General features: G+C 32.3%; 1 long non-coding RNA gene across 1 annotated transcript; it reads left to right on the top strand.

Moving 5' to 3' along the window:
• Nucleotides 1–9814: 9814 nt before the first annotated feature.
• LOC127704405 (uncharacterized) lies at nucleotides 9815–15143 on the top strand. Its single transcript, XR_007983261.1, has 4 exons — nucleotides 9815–9878; nucleotides 12846–13000; nucleotides 13850–14075; nucleotides 15005–15143. It is a non-coding gene; the product is annotated as an uncharacterized LOC127704405 (long non-coding RNA).
• Nucleotides 15144–17037: the final 1894 nt, after the last annotated feature.

Here is a 17037-nt window from a genome sequence, read left to right as displayed (position 1 = left end):
AGGACTGCCCACAGGACAGTGGTATTGACTAAGACAGCGATAATGAATGAGCCGTAGGCGAGGTCATTATTGCTGTCGCAGTCAATACCACTGTCCTACGCATGTGCTACGGGCAGTCCATGTATCACGATAATGACCAGTTCTTCAATAAATATTAAGTTTATTTCATTGAGGAACCATGTTTTTAAAAATTTTTATAAATTCAAATTGTTCAAATCACTCGAGTTATTGTACCATTTCTATAGGAAAGAGTGAAGACCAGTCATAGTGATAACTATAAGTCACTGCCATTCATTTAAGTGCAATTTTTCAGTATATGAGTACAAAATAAAGTTTTCTATAATTTTATAATTCTTGTTGCTGAGTAGTTTGTCTCTATCAGCATCGGAAAGTACGGCAAAACGATCATTTGAGTTGTCTGTAGCAGACGTGCCTTCCAGTTCAGACATGTTCCAAACGTCGGAATCACGATTGCGTTTTATTTAAGGGACATCAGTCTAAACAGAGAAACCACGCCCCAATGGTCATTAACATGTAAAAATCCAATAACGACCGGTTTTCTGGTCCGTTTTTTTTTCAGTTAAAGACCGATGGAATTTTTTACTAAAGAGTAAAGAATGTCATGTGGCCACTTGTTATCCAATAAGAGAAGCTAATTCTAAACCGTTATGAAATAATTTATATTTAGTTATCAAATTTTAACAGACAATTCTAACAATAAAAATAATGAATTATAGTGCCATCTGTGGTTTATGAAAAAATTAGTAAACATGGGTTGACTTTTTTCTTTAAGAAAACCTCATTTCATGTCATGGAATATTTCATTAAACTATTTCGTAGTTTTGCCTCCTTCCTCAGGCCACAAAGTTAAATAATAAGAAATAAGACTTGTTGACAAAGAGTTAGAATCATGGGTTTTTGATAGGGATTCAAACTTTCAATAGGACTGTTACCTTATAATTTCTCAAAACGATTCATTGATTTATTCGGCGGATGCTGAACATCCATTAGCAATTTATTTCATGTTAAAGAATATACAAGTTTGAACAATATGTTTTATTACTTATCAACATGCACAAAGCCTTAAGTCAGAAGTTTTAATATATTTTCTTTTTACTTAATCTGACAGGTAGGTAGGTCCCTTTTGGTCATTTCGGACGCACGAAATTAATCCAGTGTTGTTTTCATTTGCTAGCACTTGGTCGATGCCACTGCTTTGGGGACTGGTGGACTGCTAGTCCCCGAGGGTATCCTTAACTCAGTAGTCAGTGCTTAGGTACTGACATGATGTATAACAAACTTTTCGTAAATTCTTCGATGCTAAATCAAGAAATTATTAAGAAACTAAGGTTCCGACTCCTTCAGACAAAGTTGGCCTTAGATGAATTTGGCTACTTTTTTTTTGGTCATATAGTTCCTCATGTGTTAATGTCTTATTCGTACTTGGTTTTCAAATGCATGGGTTTGAGTGTTCCCGTTAAAGATATATCAACACGATTCGGACGTACGAAATAAATATAGTGATGATTTCATTTACACTACTTTAACCTGAAATTCATTTAAAAATAAAAATCTGCAAACATTTTATGCAAATTTGCTTTGTTATAACATTAACGGTACCAATGTTACTGCACCAGAAGCGCATTTCGACAATTAATGTCTCTTCAGTGAAGCTCCAGATCAAAAATTTGAAAATCCAAAACTTATTCAGAAATTGAGGAGGTGGTAAAATAAAAATAAGAACAAAAAATGTAGCCAATGTAAAATGTCCGTTTCTCTTTAACTCGTTCCAGAAGATAAAAATTTACGGTTTTCTTAACCAAAACAAAAAGACAATCATATTGACCATTTTATAAATTTGGTGATTTATACACTTGACATTTTGATTAATTTGATATAATTGTTAGACACTCTTTAAGAAGCTTATTTTTTAGACAATGAACAGGGTCGAAAATACTTTTAGACGAATTCTAAAAAAGTTTATAGAAGAAAGAATTCGCCCTCCCCTTTAAAAATGTTGGGTACCTAATGCTTTCTTTTATTTAAATTAAGGGAAATTCTAGAAAATGATCGAATCCATTGTTGAACTTCACAATGTTGGTCTTATTGTGCTACTAGAAAGATATTATCTAGTAAAATTTCAACCTTTTTTTCAAAATTGGTATTAAATAGCTCTTAACTTTTCGATGTGTCCTTTGTATACACTAAAATAAAAAAAAAAAAATCAAGTGATTAATGTTCGCTGTAATTTGGAACAGAATTGACATTTTCGATAATTGCATGAGAAAACAATTTTGATAAATTTTTATGTATATGAAAGCTTATTCAAAGCTAATTCAGATGCCGACGGTCATTTTACCCATTATTTCAAATAAGTGATATTATACAGAGATTATATCAAGGGCAGTGTAGATTTTCTCAATCACTTTTGTCAATGTTAACCTTGGAGTTCAATAAAATCTTAATGTCTACTTTGGTTACCTCCCTTTCCCCAAACAATAGAAACAAATATGTTCAATAGATAGAATTAAATCTGCATCATCCACAAATCTGACAGTAAAATCACTAACCTATTGCCGTTGTCTTTATGCTTATTGAACACATGCTTTACAACGGTTTCGACACCATTTAGGGCTTGGCATTTTGTAATCTGTCGATTGTTAAAGACTGTAGGTTGAACTCAGATGTCTTTTGTTTATTTGTATCATTGGATTACTGTCTCATTCATATACATGTATATTTCACATCTCTTTTTATAAACATTCAGATGGATGGATGATTGTTGAACGTTCAGATGTCAACCCACAAACCTTTAACACAAAGATTAAAGACGAGAAGTTCATGTTTGTGCGATTTGCATTGGATAGTAAACATACCTTTTTACAATAGGACGTTAGCCCGAAAGATAATAATCAATAAATCAAATCATCGTCGGTAATGTTATCCATTCAATTTTGTAGCTAGTCAGAGAGTTTTTCTTATCCCATTTTCAATATTTTACTCGCTTATTGTTTTTTTCCAAAATTTTACTTGAAAATATTTATTCTTTTTCCCAAATATTACGATTTTTTCAATATTGATGCAATTTCCTTTATATCTAAATTTTATCTATCTTCTTTAAATTACCTTTTTTAAGTTTCATGATTTTAACTTCAAAGGAGTAGCATATTTTTTTATATCAAAATTTGACTTTAATAATTACCAGAAAGAGGCATTGACATGCACTTTTTTCAACAATTAAAGATAAATAACTATTTTTCATTCAGATAGGTGTACACTCATCATGAAGAAAAACATACATTTTCTGTATTCAAATATACATATATTTGATAAATATACCCCATATCCTTTGTTTTTCTATTATGTACAAATAACTTATACTGTTGTTTGCAATATAATAGGGAATAAACAAATACATTTTATTGCAGAAAATGCCCAGGTAAACTTTCTGCTTTTTTTATTGTTTCAAGCAATTAACTGATAATTAATACTTAAATTAACCAAAATTATTGAGTAATATCAGATGATTGTGGCATTGATTTTTCAAGTGAAATATAATCTGCTTCCCATTGTTTTATACATATTTGTTTTTTATCTCATCTTTGAAAAACCACATCTTATTTATAATCATTCATCTTTCACAAATAATTTACAGATAAATTTTTATGTAGTATAGATCAAAAGTAATTATAGCTTTACTACTGAGGTCAACCATTGTATAAGATTAAGTTAACAGTATATTACAGTGTCTATTCAATTAAGTAACACAGGAAATATTAACAATTAAGATTGTATTGCAAGGAGGTAATTCCAATTAATACTTTCACCTTTGAGTGTAATTGTTTGTAAATAATGACAGTTGTCAATTAGACTATTGTATCAGTATACTTACTTTCCTTAGGAAAGAATCGTAAAAATTAGTATCTTAAAAAGGTGTGGGAATCCACTTTGATATCAATACACTTTTTGTATCAAATTTTATTCCATAACTTATAATTACACAAGCGTAAGATACTGATAAAATAATTTCATAATGCTTATCATCTGCTGAAATTTGACATATTGCATTTTCACTGTAGTTCATAAATAGCAAAATATTATAAATGTTGGTTTATAAAGGAACTATTTGCATGTGTATATCTAAAATTAAGCAGCCGTTTGACATGTCTTTTCTTGATTTACGGGCAAATAGCAAACGTCAAAAGTTGGCAGTAGATGATTGAAATGGTGAATAACTTTCTGCAAATCATGCAACACATCAGTAGATTCATGATCTGTATTCAGCTCAGAATTCTGCACCGTTTTCAAATCTGGAGTGATCACATACTAATAGATCCAGCATGGCTGGATTAAAAAGTGTGTTTCCTAACTCACATTATGGGGACAACGAGCTAACGAGGTATTGCGCTTACTATTAAATTGTGCATGTTTGGCGGATGAGCAGCAATTGTCAGTTTTAAAGGTTTTCACCTTGTCAAAGACTGGATTCCCGATCTCCTGCACTTGTGTCAAGCAAGTACCAACAGACAAAGGTTCCTGTTGAAAATATTTTCATATGTAATTGAATGATAAATAATTTCATCTAATATTTAGAATTGATTATTTTGATAGAATCTCCATTATTAAACAAGAATGTTGCTAAATAGGGATTACATATAAACAACGAAAAATTGAACTATTACATCAAACAAAAATGTTGATGATGGTCCATTATATGCTTTCCTCAGTTATACCAGGAAAGTCGTCTGGTCTGTTATTTTACCGAGTGTGTTCTATTCTCGATTGTGCCATTTTGACTGAGTGTGTATTCGCAGGGCGGGTGAGTCATGTATAGAAGAAGATGTTAACCCTGTTGACGCACCCGGTATTGCTCCTTTTGGAGTTCATGAGATACTTTCAATTTTTATTTGTTATTTTGATTTGTCTCTTCTTGATCCTCCAGATTTGAATATCGGTAAACTGCTGTCGCTTTAATATATGACCCTTGTTTTCTTTTTATGTAATGTTGACTAATTGCATTGGTGAATTATTTTGAATTAATTCTATCAGTTTTAGACATTTCCTCCGCCGAGAACAGACATTTTCTCTAAATATCTTGCCCTTAAAAACAAATTTTCATATAAGGATTGGTATATTTTAGCAACAAATGTTGCCTTGTGGGTTGCAATAAGGAGTCTTAAACCATAGTTCTTGTAAGGGATTCAAATCTGTTATCTTCCCAAAATTAATGTGATTTTGCCCGTAATTTGATTTTGTTTTTATTAATTTTTCTTTCGTTTATTTTTAAAACTTGTTGCCAATCATACTAGATGATAGTTAGGGTCATCAGAAATTTATCATTCATAGTATCTGTTTTGGAGTTAATGGTAATGGCAAAGTTTAAAAGTTTAGGGGTCCAATGGAGCTTTCGAAAGCTTGTTAGCTATATGACTTGTACATTAATCTTAAAATTGATTTTATTTTTAATGACGTAAGTTACTAGTATATTGGTGATATTTGTTATACTAGTTAAGCAATTGGAGTATTTAATGTTATTTTGAAACTAGATACTATTAAAAAAAACTGTTGCATACTGCAAGCGACATATACAACATGGGATTCGCAACTCGCCGAATTATAGTTAATTATCGCGGCCCCTAATGAACCCTTGCGACATCTCCTTTGGTCATTGAAAGTACTAAAGTTACTAGAAGAACTGATGAATGTTCTAACAAACACTGTTATGAAAATAGACTCGGCGAGGGAAATGTCTAGTACTGATATACATAGATGAGGACAGAAAGAAAAAGGACTAACATTATCATCATTGTTATTACGAAACTTCCGGCAGAATTAATTCAAAATATTTTGCCAATGCAATTACTGTAAACCAACTAATTTTCGCCGGCGATTTATTTTCGCGACGTTCGCGAGTAGAACAATGTAAATCGTCGCGAATATGTAAAACTTGGATCTTTCCTTGTTCAACTACATCAAGAAAATTAGAGAATCGCGAACTTTAATCGCCGCGAAGTGTGTTAGAAAGGGCGAAACGCGAAATAAAGTATCCGCGAAAATAAGTTGGTTTACAGTAGTCAACATTACGTGTATAAAGGTGTAATACCACCAAATCATAGTACGTCACATCCGGTTGCTTACGAAAATGTTATGTGAAATTTTTTCTATAGTACTGGACAGGATAAAAGTTTACTCATGCCAAGTATTTCTTTATTTGAAACAAAGATAAATTCTGCACAATTTTTTGAAAAGTGCAAATTTAACAAAGACTAATAGGGGAAAATCAATGGTGGTATTACACCTAAAGAAGCACAGGGTAATACATTAAGGCGGCGTTAGTTTACTGATGTTTAAATCTCGAAAATCGATCGAGAAGAGACAAATCAAAGTAACAAATAAAATCTGAGATAATTTTATGAACTCCAAAAGGAGCGAGACCGCGTGCGTCGACAGGGTAAACATCTCCTGCTAAACATAAAACACCCGCCATGCACATACACGCTCAGTCAAACTGAGGAAGACATATAATGGACTATCATCAACATTATTGTTTGACGTTATACTTGTATTTGTTGTTGTCATATATGTGATCACTGTTGAACAACAATCTTATATAATAATGGAGATTCTATCTACATAATGCATTCTAAAAATTAGATAAAAGCATTTATCATTCAATTATATATAAACATGATTAAATATGGAACCTCTGCAACTAGGTTTTTGAAGCGTGCTTTATACTAGTGTGAGAGGTGGAATGTCCATGTGAAACTGGCAGTTACTGTTTATCAACCAAACATGAATAATTGAAGAGTAAGCGCAAAAACTTGTTTGTTCGTAGTGCTTACAATGTGAGTAGGGTAACAAACATTTTTTTATTGATTGTTGTCTTGTGAGCTAACGTCCGATTGTAAATGTAGGTATGCTATCAAAATCACACAAACATGTTCTCGTCCTGAAACTGGTTTGTGGGTTCAATGCTGAACGTTTAACAATCATTCATCTGAATGTTCATGAACAAATATGTGAAATATACATGTGAATGAATGAGAAATCAATTCAACGATACAAATTTGGGGTTCAAACTATAGTGTTTAACATTAGACAAATGTCAAGCCATGCATGATGCAAAGTAGAAACGGCGATAGGTTAGTGATTTCATTGTCAGGTTTGTGGCGTTTGCAGACTTACTTCTATCTATTGAACATTTTTGTGGATTTTTTTCGAGGGAGGTGTTAATCAAAGCAGACATTAAGATTTTATTCAACACCAAGGTTAAAATTGACAAAAAAGATTGAGCAAATCTATATTGCCCTTGATTTAAACTCTGTAATATATTACTTAATTGAAATAATGTGTTCATGACACTCGACATCTGGATTAAATTTGAATAATTTTGATATACAATTTAAATTTTATCAAAATTGTTTTCTCATGCAATTATCGAAAATGTCAATTCTGTTCAAAATGACAGCAAACACTAATCATTAGATATTTTATTTTAGTACATGTATATACAAAGGACACACCGACAAATTGAGAGTTTGAAACATTAATTTAAGTTATTATAAACAAATTTAGAGGAAGGAAAATAACAGTTTAAATTTTACCAGAAAATATCTTTCTCGCAGCATAATAAGGCAACCACTGTGAAGTTCTATAATGGGTTCGATTATTGTATAGAATATGCGTAAATTTAAATCAAAAGGAACATTTGTTATCCAGCTTTTTAAAGGGAAAGGAAAATTTTTTCCTGCTATTATCGTTTTCATAATACGTTTAAGATTATGTTCGGCCCTGTCGATGTGCATTGTCATAAAAAAGCATCTAAAAGAGGTTCTAACAATTATATCAAATTATACACAATGTCAAGTGTATAAATCACCAAATTTATAAAACCGTCAATATGATTGTCTTTTTGTTTTGGTTAAGAAAACCGTTATTTTGTATCATCTGGAACGGGGAAATGAGAAAAGGACATCTTTTGGGTACGGCCTTGAATATTTAACAATGGCTATACTTTTTGTCCTTTTTTGGTTTTATCAGCTCTTTAATTTCTTTAATTTGACCTCGAGCACACTGATAATACATTATTTGTCAAAACGCATCTAGTGCAGTAAAATTGGTTCCGTTACTGATATTAAGAAAGCAAATTTGCTTACAATGCTTGTAGACATTTATTATCAAATGAATTTCAGGTTTAGATGGTGTATATGAAAATATCGCTTTATTTATTTCGTTCGTCCTTACCGCGTTTATTAATTTATTTTCATCGGGAACGCTCAAACCACTGCATTTGAAAACTGAGTATGAATGAGACATTGACACATATAAACAAAATGGACATAAAAAAGTATCCAAACTCATCTAAGGGCAACTTTGTCTGAAGGAGTTGGAACCTTAGTTTCTGAATAATTTCTTTATTTATCAACAAAGAATTAACGAAAAGTTTATTATAAATCATGTTGATGTACCTAAGCACATATTTTGCTGAGTTGAGGATACTCTCGGGGACTGGCACTCCATCAGCATTGACATCGACCCAGTACTGGCAAATGAAAACAACACTCGATTAATTTCGTGCGTCCGAAACGCTTTTCTGGAATTATCTTCATCAGAAACGCTCAAACCCGATATTTTAAAGCCAAAATGTATCAGACCATACACACGAAGAGTATATGACCAAAAGGAACTAACTACCTGTCAGAATAAGTGAAAAAAAGGAGACCGAACTACCTCTCAGATTAAGTAAAAAGTAAACGTGTATCAAAAAATCTTACTGACTTAAATGCTCATTGCATGTTGATCAGTAATTAAAAACATTTTTCATACTTGAGTAGTACCAATAACCACAAAAATCAGTTCTATAACATCAAAATAGAAATGTTTTTTTAACTATTACCAATGGTTGATGGATAGATTTTTAGGAATCCATAATTGTCTTTTGAAATGCAAAATTCTGACCCTTCGCCTAAAGTCCTCTTTTTATCACACGCCAGTCATAATTTCGGCCCCCTATCCTGGTGGATCTTCTTTACATTTCTTGTATTCATGTGTAGGCAAGGTCGTCAACACCCCCCCCCCCCCCCCCCGCCCGTTAGTAGTAGTTTTGTTTTGATTCGTTGCTTCAAATATATATTAGGAGTTATTTATTAGTTATGGTCAGATGCGAATGCTGTACATTCTTCGTGTCATTAACATGAAATGTATTGCCAATGGACGTTCAGCATCCGCAGAACAAATCAATCGCGGCTAAAGGCTCGTTTTGAGAATTTTTTACACTACATTGTATTCGAGCCAAGAGATAGCACTATTTGCTAAACCATATCAATGCGATATCACTCCCCGGGTGATAACAGTCCAATTGAAAGTTTGACTCCCTACCAAAAACCCATTATTATTATAAAGTCTTTGTCAACAAGTCACATTGCTTACTACTGAACTCTGTGGCTTGAGGGAGGAAGCAAATTACCAAATAATATAACGAAATATCCCATGAAATCAGTTTTTTAATGAATAATCGGATACGTGGGCTGTAACACTGCAATCCCAAAAAAAATTTGGTGTGACAATGTAGGCGAATCTCAAAAAAATATGTCATTAAATATAATCCACAAATGGTATTATAAGTCATTATTTTTATTTTGTTAGAATTGCCTGTATAAATTAAACTAAAACTAAATATGAATTATCAACTATTAAGTGAATTTATTTTATTCTTTTCAAAATAACCGCATTTAAGACCATATTATATTTCACCTTTATAATTCTAGTCATTAAACATTTAACTAAAAGGTTTGACCAATTTGACAATCATGCCATTTTGTATAAAACCTGGAAAGCCCAATCTCTGGCACTCATCACGGATTCAGAGATTAAAGGTAAGCATAGCTTGACAAATTATTTTATTTCTGGTACTAATGAAACCAGGACCTTCACTGATATAGATGTGTCAGTGGAGTAATTGTTAATAGCGCGTGCATATTGTTGTTGAATAAAAAGAAGGACAATCTAATTTTTTTTATCATTCTTGATAAATATATGCTGTTTTTTCTTTACGTTTATTTAATATGCTTTTTTGTGCAGCTAGTAATTTATTTGTATGTGTTTTTGCACCATGTCCTTTCCGTTCCAATATGTACCAATATGTACCAGCTATCAGAATCACCAGAGTGTTTAACCAATGATTATGAAATGTTAATTTAAGAGTAAATTTAAGTAATGTTGAAATAATCTTTGCATTGAATATTAATTGAAATATTTTGCATGTTAATTGGTAATCCAAATTGTTCAAACTTGATTAGTTTTGAGTCCAAGATAAGACTTTTGACACTTCAAATTCGTCATCTTTTATTTTGAACTATTTCAATCTGGTTGAAGAGAATTTTTTTATGGATTCGTAATTTTCTTCAAATTGTAAAAAAAAATCCTTGCCCTTCCGAATTTGCTCTTTCTTTTCCTAATGTAGTCCAAAAGGCCCTTCACTTGGGTCGCCCAACATTACCCACCTAAGAATTTGATTTTTGATTTTTTTTTTGTTTCTTCCCGAAAATGCATGAAATACTTCTCCTTTGATATTAAAGTAGTTAAGAGGACTGTAAATCGTGGGGACAGGTTTGGTTCAAAAACAGGTATATTTTTTTACTGCAATTTGTAAGTTGTAATATTGAAATGCAATTTATTATCATTTAAAAAAAACCATTAATTGTCATGTTTTATGGTAAATTATTGTTAACAATTTTAAAGATATTAGATGACAATAAAAAAAATTAGACAGGATATGTAAGGCTGTTTATTCCTGATTTTTAAAATTGATGATGAATTGTAGTTTGCTCAGTCTTTAGATTTCTATGTTGTGTTTTGTGAACTGTTGTTTGTCTTTTTTTTCCTTTATTTTCGACTTATGTGTTTGAATGTCCCTTTGGGATCGTCGTCTCTCTTTTTGAAAATACACCTATTGTTATGTTGCATGAAAACAAGCTCCGTGATCACATTTTTCTTTTCTTTTTCTTTTACGGGGGTATTTAGTGTGATAACTCATCCACACATTCTCCTTAGATTAAAAGAAAAATTATAATAAAGTTTTCAATAATTTCAAATAATTGTGTTTCAACTACATAATTTTTGTGAATATTGCTTTGTGTCATCGACTTTCTATTATTTTTTATGAACCTGAATTTCCGCATTACAATCAACATCTGTCAATGATTCCGTCGTTTCGAGTGGCTTGTTCAGAAAATAATATACTACATTATATATCATTTAAATCATTGTGTGCCATGTGTTTTACACCTCTGGCTCACAGCAAGGTGACTAGCATGCTTGTTAACAAGGTAAAAGGTCTACAGTATTTTGTGTGTTTTACACCTCTAACGCATAGCAAGGTGACTAGCTTGCTTGTTTACAAGGTAAAAATTCTACAGTATTTTGTGTGTTTACACCTCTGACGCATAGCAAGGTGACTAGCATGCTTGTTTACAATGTAAAAAGTCTACAGTATTTTGCTTCTCCGTTCTGCATACAGAAAAAGAAACACAATTACCAAATCCAACCTGTTTATTTGAAAACGAGACAACTAGAACAGTTCTTTCCTATTTCAATTTTAGTAGTTGGATTATAGCGGTAGGCATAAATCAGTGATTTTATTGTCAAACTATTAGAATTTATTCACACTAATCTACTAAGTATAGCGGTATTTGTAAGTGTGGACGTCTCTAAAAAAAAGTATGCTATTAACCTAAGTAGAATAGGAATTATAAATGTTCTTCCTGCGAAAGAAGTATACAGCTTATCGTGTTACAACATTAGGGGCATATTTTTTTTAACTATGTACTAACAGGAATAGATTACATTGTGAACCTTAAGCTGTATATAGAAAAAACTTTCGGAATTTTTGGTCCTCAATGCTCTTCAACTTCGAACATTATTTGGGCTTTTTGATTTTTTTTATTCGAGCGTCACTGATGAGTCTTTTGTAGATGAAACTCACGACTTTGAACAAAAGTTTAAGCCTGTTATATGAAGCGCAAACAAGGTTGCGTTCAACATCACACAAGGTAGCATAGCCGCTATCTCCTAGACATCTATCTATGTCAATGACATGCTACGTAGCTAGCTCGATTTAAAAAAAATTGCATCGATTGTTAAATTATTCTATGGAATAGAATTACTCCTATTTCTGCTATAACACGATGGTAGTCTTTGTACACTACAAGTACGCTTGAAATAACACATAGAAATATCTTAATTATATGTAGATATTTATTTAGATATATATGACGTCAATAAATTTTGAATTCCATGACGTCATAATGGATTTTCTACCTAGCACGATTTTTTGTGATATTTTAATCCATGTAGCGGCTAGGCTAGCTAAACGTCCAGTAGTCTGTCGTTGCAGCTACGATATTGAACGCGCACTGAGGAATATCGTCACGTTTGCAAGAGCTCGAATCAGGTTTTCTAATTGCCTCCTTTTTGTTATTTTAAGTTGCACTGTTACCAGTATTGAACTTTTAATCTAGTGATGTGAACTTTATTTATTTTCAAACTTTGAACAAGCTACAAAACAATCACCAAAACTTTATAAAAGGGTTTTATACATTGTTTTTTCATGGTACGATGATTAATTTCTCTCTCATACAGATGTCATAAACATATTTTTTTACATTGTTGCCAGTTATATCAAAATAAAATCAGTCCTAACAATTGAATGTCTTTCTTGATTACTAAGTCTGTAATCGATGGAATTGTTAATGTTATGATATTTAGATCATTTTCACTAGAATTGCTTTACACTCCTTTAAAATATCCATATGAAGAAGATGGGTTTTTTTTTCTTTTTGCAGAAACTAATCGAAATATTTACTTGAAAAAAATGAAGTCATTGATCGTTCTGTGCTGCGTTGTGAGTGTAAGCTTGGCCTTCCCAGGGATATTTTCAGCACTCAACAGAAGAGAATCTACACCAAGTGTTGCAGAAGCTATTAGAAAAACTACTTCTGTACGTACACGTTAAATGACATGTTGTTTAGTTTGTTTCTTTATCGGGAGGTCGGTATGTACTAGCCGGAAAGCATGACAAAAATGTCAGCATGGTTTTATTTTCGTGATTTCATTTTAACTGAAGTGAGCGTATTTAAACTTACATGAAGAGGCTTTGTGATGAAGTGGCTATCACAAATATTTTTGTACGTGAGGCATCATTCTAAAGTTACTGCACATATTGAGTCTTACGAAACGACATGTGTTAAATGGTAATTTTAAGTCAAATGTATATCAATGTTTACGATTGAATAGCTAGCTATAAAACCAGGTTTAATCCACCATTTCTACATAAGGAAATACCTGTACCAAGTCAGGAATATGGCAGTTGTTTTCCATTCGTTTGATGTGTTTGAATTTTTGATTTTACCATTTGATAAAGGACTTTCTGATGTGAATTTTCCGTGGAGTTCGGTATTTTTGTTATTTTACTTTTATCATTTGGTTGTAATTTTGAGAGGGAAAATGGCTCTTTACATAGCGGTTTCATTGCTTATTCATGATAGATAAAAGTCTCAACGGTTGTTAAACACATGTCTATATCTATTGATGTATTTGAATTCAAATTTAGCTTATACCAAAACGACAATTACTTAGTATGAATCTTGATCAATCACAGATTCATTATATGCTCTATTTACTTTCACAAACGAAAAAGACTTGAACGTCCTTCCCTCCACTGTTATATAGCTGTTTGTTTGGTCTTCTTGAACTGATGATGATAATTCAAATTACTCGTGTTATGCACACTAAAATATTATACACAAAAGTTTTTTTTTCTTATTTTTTTTTGGATTGTGTATTATAGATGGTAAACAAGAGAACAATTGAAAAGAGAATGGATTCCGTACAAATGGCTTTTCAGTGGATTGACACTGACAACAATAATCACATCAGTGGTGAAGAATTTTCTACTTTTTATGCTAATGCTGATATACCTGGTCTTTCATACAGCAAATCCGAGTGGTTAACTATGTTCAACCAAGCCATGACTCTTATTGATACAAACGGAAATAACCAATTGGAAATTGGAGGTAAGTGTACTGTCCTGTAAACTAAAGGCTATTAAAGGGAATGTCTGGTTTCAGAGGTCGACATCTTTTTTTAGAAAGATGAATTCTTTTGAAATAAGCATAAATCCGAAAACGAATTTAATCGCCTTTTCTACGGCCTGTGTGCTTGTCATATTTGTCGTTTGAATGCCGAGATGTTTACATATATCCAAAATGCATTTTTATTCATATCAATCTAGCTTTAACAATTATAAAAAAAAGGACACTTTATGAATGTCGTGCGTGCGAAGCGCTTTTCTGGATTTATCCAGGAACGCTTAAACTCAAATCTTTGAATCCCAAGGATGTCGGATACCTAAAAACATGAGGAACAAAACCGAAAACTTTAAGTCGAAAAAACGACAACATTATGACAAAAAGACATACGACGAAAGGACAACACTACTGCTTATCCTTCCGGAGCACCTGAGATCACAACCAGTTTTTGGTGGGGTTCGTGTTGCTCAGTCTTTGATTTTCTATGTTGTGTTTTGTGTACTGTTGTTTGTCTTTTCGTTGTTTTCTTTTTTAGCCATGGCGTTGTCAGTTTTTTTCGACTTATGAGTTTGAATGTCCTTTTGGTATCCTTCGCCTCTTTTTTCATTACAAAAAAAAAACAAAAAAAAACCACCCATTCGAAACTATTGGGGAACCTTTGGTTAGCAGTTCCTTCATTCGTCGTGTTGCTCATGGTCAAGAAAAACTTCGTTGATAAATCGTAGTCGGTAATATCATAATCGAGAAAAAAGGATGGGATTGTGGCGAATGAGTAAAACATTTATTAATTCGAAATATATATATACAACATTTGTTTGTTTGTTTGTTTTTTTTATTTTTGGAATAGGTTAATAAATAAAATCAAACAGATTATTTTTTAAACAGATCATTAACATCAGTTGTTTTTATTTCAGAATTTCGTACCCTAGCAAGTATGGGAATGGGAAAATAAAGAAAAGGATTCATCGATTGAGCACTCTCTTCAACTTTAACTAATACACCGATTGCAGATTTGAAGAAAATAAATAATCATTAAAAGTTTCATTTACATCTTTTCGGTCTTATTTATTGATTACAATAATAATAAGATGACCTTTATAATTCAAATGAAAGAGATCGAATAGTACGTATGTGCGTATGGTATAATTAAGCAAACTTAAAGATCACCAATAAGTTTCTGTTTGTTCTGTAAGGATTTTATGTACAATTAAGTTACTTTGAAACTGCTATCCTTTGACTTGCTAAATTCATTTTGTTTCAAATATACTAGAAGTTTTTCTTTCGTTCAAGAAAACTATTTGTTTCTGTCATATATATCTTCAAAAAGTGAAATAACAAAAAAAACCGAACTCCAAGGAAAATTCAAAACGGAAAGTTATCTTATCAAATGGCAAAATCAAAAGCTCAAACACATCAAACGAATGGAAAACAACTGTCATATTCCTGACTTGGTACAGGCATTTCCTTATGTAAAAAATGATGGATTAAACCTGGTTTTATAGCTAGCTAAACCTCTCACTTGTATGACAGTCACAAACAATTCGGCCTTGTCCTCACTTATTGTTAAATCACTGCAGGCAACAATAGTGTATCAAAGTTCCAATTTCATAAGATTAAGACACATCAAAGTTACAAACTAAAACTGAGGGAATTGCATGAACTCCAAAAAAAATTTAAAAAAATGGATGCGTCGAAATATATTAATAAAGGCAATAGTAGTATACCTCTTTTCAATAGTCATAAATCGATTTAACTGAAACAAATCCGGGTCACAAACCAAAACTGAGGGAAACACATCAACTATCAGAGGAAACAAAACGGAACAACAGAAACACTGAACTGCTACAAAAACAAACGCCAACATACATAGAAACGGACTATGTGATAACAACTGCCATATTCCTGACTTGGTACAGGACATTTTAAGAAAAAGTAGTGAGTTATATAAACAATTCTCTTATTTTAATTTATATTTAGCTCTCCTGGCACAAAGGGCCAAACGAGATTTTTTCATTACTTGGCGTCCGTCGTCCGTCGTCTGTCGTCGTCGTCATCATCGTTCGTTAACTTTTACAAAAATCTTCTTCTCTAAAAACTACTAGGGCCAAATTTAACCAAACTTGGCCACAATCATCATCGGGGTTTCTGGTTTAAAATGTGTCCGATGACCACGCCAGCCAACCAACATGGCCAATATGGTTATATATATGATATAGAGGTAAAATGTATGTTTTGTCTATTATCTAGAAAACTGTCATCAAAAGAGATAATTTGACGACAGAAATGTTCAGATTGTTGAGATCTACTTACTGTCTTTTTACATCAAAACTGTCAGACCACTTTTTATATGTTTTATTGCCCTTAAATTTCGAATTTAACCCTTTTTTCCATTTTTGCCTACTATCTTGAAAACTACAATTATAGATATATATTGCGATACTGACCATAACTTGAGGGAAAGAATTATTTTTTGGAATAAGGGAAAGGGGGAGGTGAAAAAAATTGGAGAGGGACAATTTTTCTCATTTCAGATTTCAGAAATTAAAAGAAAATTTCTTCAATATTTTTTTTTGGGTGGTTAGTATTCAACAGCATAGGGTATTGCACAAACGCAAAAAAAACAGGGTATTTTTTTTGGGGGGAAAGGGGGGGGGGGGGGATCAATTCGCATAGTGTATTGCACAAAAGCAAAATATTGAATATAAATTCAAATCATATAACCAATTTGAAGTTCTTTGACTACAGTTATTCTGTGTCAGAAACCTATTATGTGTCAAAAATTTAATTACAATCCAAATTCAGACCTGTATCAAGCATGAATAGTGTGTCCATTTTGGCCCCAACTTTTCAGGGTTGGACATCTGCGGTCGTATACAGCTGCGCTCAGCGAAGCAATTTATTCATATTTATATTCACCTGAAATGCCAGCGGAGGCAGTACCTATGTG

Source organism: Mytilus californianus, unplaced genomic scaffold, assembly GCF_021869535.1.
Source record: "Mytilus californianus isolate M0D057914Y unplaced genomic scaffold, xbMytCali1.0.p SCAF_6, whole genome shotgun sequence".
Lineage (NCBI taxonomy): Eukaryota > Metazoa > Mollusca > Bivalvia > Mytilida > Mytilidae > Mytilus > Mytilus californianus.
The sequence above is the reverse complement of the archived record's forward strand: the minus strand, read 5'-3'. Positions and strand labels throughout refer to the sequence as shown.